This window comes from Haematobia irritans, chromosome 2, assembly GCF_050003625.1.
Source record: "Haematobia irritans isolate KBUSLIRL chromosome 2, ASM5000362v1, whole genome shotgun sequence".
Classification (NCBI taxonomy): domain Eukaryota; kingdom Metazoa; phylum Arthropoda; class Insecta; order Diptera; family Muscidae; genus Haematobia; species Haematobia irritans.
In genome coordinates this window covers 62,984,974-62,990,593 of record NC_134398.1, presented here as the reverse complement: position 1 = coordinate 62,990,593, position 5,620 = coordinate 62,984,974, and positions in this window count along the sequence as shown.

Below are 5,620 nucleotides of genomic sequence, written 5' to 3'. Positions count from 1 at the left end.
AACTCCAATTTTTCTTCCGAGATACAAAATTTTCTTTAACAAGTGAAGAAAATTAATTATGTCTAATAAATTTTCTTCGAAAAATATTTACTTATTTTTGTAATATCGACATGATGTCACCGTTTGTGAAACTCTTTAGTTAACATTTTCTAAAAATAATCTAAATTTTCTAAAAGTAACCAAGATTTTTCTTCCTGGTGCTCTTTTCAGTGTATGAAATCGAATTAGTATGTGGAACAAAGGCACAATATACAAGCAAACCATATGACTGATATTTAAAATTGAAGCAAGTTATATTCAAATTCGATCATACGTTGAACACGCGTTACCGTTGAGAAGAGTGAAAGAAAAGTTTCACTTGAAATAAAGGTGGCATTTTAATTCTAATACATTGCCACACTATTTTATAAAGGCCTTAAGTTCGGTCAGGCCGATTCTTATGTGCCCTCTACCAGGCCTGCTAACTTTGCCCATTTATCGCCATTTTGACGATTTTTTACTCACAAATACTGATTTTCCGATTTTTGCCTCCAAAATGACAATATTTTCAGTTACACCGAAAAGCCAGCAAAAAAAAAAGCGGACAGAGCCTACATTTGACATTTGGAAGATAAAAGACGAGTAAAGTAGAATTGCGGGCAGGCAGTTAGACTATATCAAACCCTAAACCACCCATACTACATTAGTAAACCTAAGCATTTGAGGAGTATTACTAAAATAGGTTTGGGAGATAAACCTAAATCTCATACGATGTGATTGATGCTTCGCCCTTCTATTCTATGTCCATTTTAAAGAAAACGAAAAATTTTAAATTTAAGAAAAAATATTTTATTTCAAATTTGAAGACGATCGATCGCAATACGACCCCATTTGTTGAATTCGTATTGGCCGATAATATATTAGGGGGCTATATATAAATTTGATCCGATTTTTTCCATATTCAAAATCATTCGTCTTTGTGCCAAATAACGCCCTGAACCAAATTTCACCGACACCAAGGACTAGCCTAGGTAGTGATTTTGGGTCGATCGGTATATATTTTAATACTAATAAATATTTTTGGTAGGCACTTGTTTGCAGATCATACATATTATACTCTAAGCACGAAAAAAGTGACGATTTTCCTTGAAATTTTATTGGCAGCCCTGCTCTCCACCATGGATTGCGTAGAAAGTTTTACTAAAGACTGTCAACCATAATGGAATTACTTGGGTTGTGGTAACAGTTACCGATAAGTTGTACCTTAAACATTGTCTTCTAAATTGTATGTTACTCCATATGGAGTCTATATAAGATAAATACACAGAAAAAAAGTAAACTGTTTTATAGCAAGAATGAATGCAAAAATTGAGATTTCAACAAAGCGTTGTTAAAACCATGAAAATTTAATACACTGGTGTATGTTACTTCTTAACTACAACTCACGAAATTACACCCTCTCATAGAAGAAAAAATAATTAAAAGTAACGAAACAAATCATTGGCGCCAAATCATGACCATTTTAACCAGGGCTGTAGAGTCGAGTAAATTTTGCTCGACTCCGGCTTGGACTCCAGCATTTCTTACTAGCCTCGACTCCGACTCCAGGTGGTGTACCTAAATCTCATTTTAACAGTATACCAATTGTAATTTTAATGTGAAGTGTTCCACATATGTCCTAAATAACCCTAATTTTAAATTTTGATACGACTCGATGACAAATCTCAGCATATTAGGGATGTAAAGAACTCTACATTTTAATGCCAGGCCAATAAATTAAAATATGACACAAGACTATATAGGGACAACATCAAAATATAGGTAGATAACAACAATCTCCAGAATATGTATTTATAAAAACAAAAAAATTCAAAAAATAATTAGGCTTCCAGAAGTTTAATAAGTAATATCTTGGTATTAATCTATATAGGCATTTTATAAAAAAATAAATATATATAAAAAAGAAACATACACAAAAATCAAAATGTCGGGCTAATCAGATAGAAAGTTTAGATAAAACTGCCAACTGACATAAACTGCCAAAAAATAGGGACGGGCGGAATTTTAAATAACCACTACCATACAACAGATGACAGAAATAGCTGAGCAGTTACGAATATAAAATGGAGAAACATCGATTTATAAATGGTCTATCAGTTATGGACATTAGAGGTCATTAATTTAATGTAAAGAATTCCGAGTGGATTTGATGAAACAAACATTCTCCCAAATGACCGGCTCAGATGGCACGTTGGCAGAGGTTTAATTTAAAATTACAGCTTCCAAGGACATCTGGTGTATATGGAGATTTTTCAAGTAATTATCTCCATATACAAAATCTGGGCCGACGGGAAATTTCCTCATTTATTTATGGATCTCAAATAACTCTAAATTCAAAATTTCTGACAAATCTTATGAAAATTTTAGGCTGGGAAATACTTCTTAAAACAAATCGGAAGATGGGTTTATATGTAGGTGCTATATTACAAAATTGTCCGGTATGACCTATCTGCGAACTCGACATGCTTGCCAAAAAATTTAGAACGTTAGGTTCTACTGCTATATTGCCTTAAAATTGTACTTTTATCAAGAGTACATATAGGGTCAAAATCGATATTTTAATACGTTTAATATGGACAATACAATTGATCAAATCAGCCCATATTCTAGTAAAACATACACTGAAAAAACAGTGAACCCTTTTCCATTGCAAAATGAACTAAACTGTAGTAATATTGACCATGATTTAGCCCTTAAGATTTTTTTCAACTTGTCTAGTTTATAATTCTCTTAAATTTTAGTTCATCTATAACATTGTAGTTTAGTTCATTTTTACAACACCATAAGATTTATATACCCCTACCAAGTTAAAAAGTCAGTATTATTTTGGTTTACTTGCTTATTTTGTGGGAAACCCGATAATAAAAATTGGTTAACAGTCTCTTCAAAATGTCGACGACTAAACTATAAATAAATCAATCATTCCACAGTACAGAGAAATTAAATAATTAAAGGAACAACAAACCGTTTTACAATTATGAAAATGTTCATACATTAAAATTAAACTTTCTTTAAGCAAAAGTACTTTATTATAAAAACTTATGATGAAAGTTCTTAATACAATGTTTTTTGTGAATAAAAATGATGACCACGTGGAACAGCGAGTAGTTCATTTGAACCCGCTGTTTGGACATTTTTACTTATCCTTTTTTTATTCATCGTAGGTAATTTTTTCACATATCTTGCTGGAAAAAATGGAAACAAAAATGAAAATTGTTAAAAATTAACACCATGTAATGAAATATAATTTTTAATTCTTCATTTTAGCTTGTAACTTACCATATTTGGGGGCATTTTATCAAATGGTGTAAGGAATTCAACTTTTCTTTGGAAAGCGTATCTCATAAAATTTGTACCTGAAACAATTAGAGAAATAATGAAGTATTCTAAATAAACTCACAAAACTGTGTTGTTATCGATGTGAAGGATATAATAAAATAAATATTCTAGTTGAAAGAAAGCCAAAGTTTTAATATAAAACTTACCAATTCTCTATTAAATTGTACGCTGAGGGGAAATATAAAAAGTTGTCCAAAATTATTTGGGTTACTCTGAAATTAAATATTTATTTTTTACATTAAATAAAATTATTAAATAGGTTTTCAAAAAATCGAATGAAAAAAATAATAATATGCATAAAAAACCAAATATTCTAGTTAAAAGAAAGTTAAAGAATCCTTACCAATTCACTATTAAATTACAGACAAAGGAGTACTAAAAATTTGTCCAAATTTTTAAGGGGTTATTCTGAAATTAAATATTTGTTTTTACATTAAAAATATTACATTGGTTTCCAAAAAAATTTATTAAAGAAATACTAAAATAAAGTATTAAAAACCTGTAATTTTGATGATAAAAATGTCATAAAAACGTAAATATTCTAGTCGAAAAAAGGCAATTTTTAAAAGAAAACTTACCAATTCTCTATTTTTTAAATTTGTTCGAATCCATCTGGAGTTGCTCTGAAATTAAATATTGTTTTTACAACAAAGAAAAACATTAAACTGGTTTCCAAAAAATTAATTAACAAATAATAATATACATAAAAAAATATTCTTTTTAAAAGATAGTCATATTAAAAAAATACTTACCAATTTATGAATAAACTATACGCTGAGATATAACAAAAATTTTCCAAATTCATCTGGAATTGAATATTATTTGTTTACATAGAATAATAAAAATTTCAATACACTTTCAACATATTTTCCTAAATATTCTTAATAACTTTTTTCTAAACTACCGATAAAATATTAATAACTTTCATTTAAAAGGTTTAATAAACAAACACCAATATATGTCTCAAAAATCCAAAATATTCCATGTCTTTATATTGCCTTGTTGCATACCAGCTAAAAAGATGCAACAGCCACGCCAACGCCAACTATACAACTGAAGCATGCCAAACAAAACCAAGGAAAGCCAAAACATTCCTACAACAACAAAAACACATGTGCCTTTATTGAAAACAACACCTCATCCAGCCAAATAAACCATCCGCGTATAACAAACACACACACACACTCACAAACCACTAAATGGACAAAAATAAAAACAACCCCACGCCAGTGCTGCCGCTAGTGAAAAATTGAGTGAAGTAGATTTTGGAAAAAAGTGGAGTAGATTGAACAAAATTGAAGTAGCATACATTTTTGAAAACAAAACAATAGAATTCATTTTATTATACCCTCCACCATAGGATGGGGGTATATGAACTTTGTCATTCCGTTTGTGACACATCGAAATATTGCTCTCAGACCCCATAAAGTATATATATTCTGGGTGAAATTCTGAGTCGATCTGAGCATGTCCGTCTGTCCGTGCGTCTGTTGAAATCACGCTAACTTCCGAACGAAAGAAGCTATCGACTTGAAACTTGGCACAAGTAGTTGTTATTGATGTAGGCCGAATGGTATTGCAAATGGGCCATATCGGTCCACTTTTACGTATAGCCCCCATATAAACGGACCCTCAAATTTAGCTTGCGGGGACTCTAAGAGAAGCAAATTTCATTCGATCCAGCTGAAATTTGGTACATGGTTTCAGCATATGATCTCTAACAATCATGTAAAAATTGGTCCACATCGGTCCATAATTATATATAGCCCCCATATAAACTGATCCCCCGATTTGGCTTGCGGAGCCTCTAAGAGAACCAAATTTCATCCGATCCGGCTGAAATTTAGTACATGGTGTAAGTATATGGTCTCTAACACCTATGCAAAAATTGGTCCACATCGGTTAATAATTCAATGATTAAAACCGCTATGTTCATCGTAAAAAAAAAATAAAAAAATTAAAAATTTTAAGCAGAACAAAAAGTGAAGCAGATTTTTGGAAGAAGGAGTGACGAAGTAAATTTTGTGAAAATGAAGCAAAATACTTCGATTGAAGTAGTAGCGGCAGCACTGCCCCACGCTCATGTATACACAACAAAACTCAAGTAACATCATCTTTACATTAATCACATTCCACTATGCCGATAAAGATCTCTGTACTATGCATTAGTTCATAGCATCTGCTGACAATTTACTCTAAGAATAATATTCGTAAAAGCACACCAGTTTATGAACGATGAAAC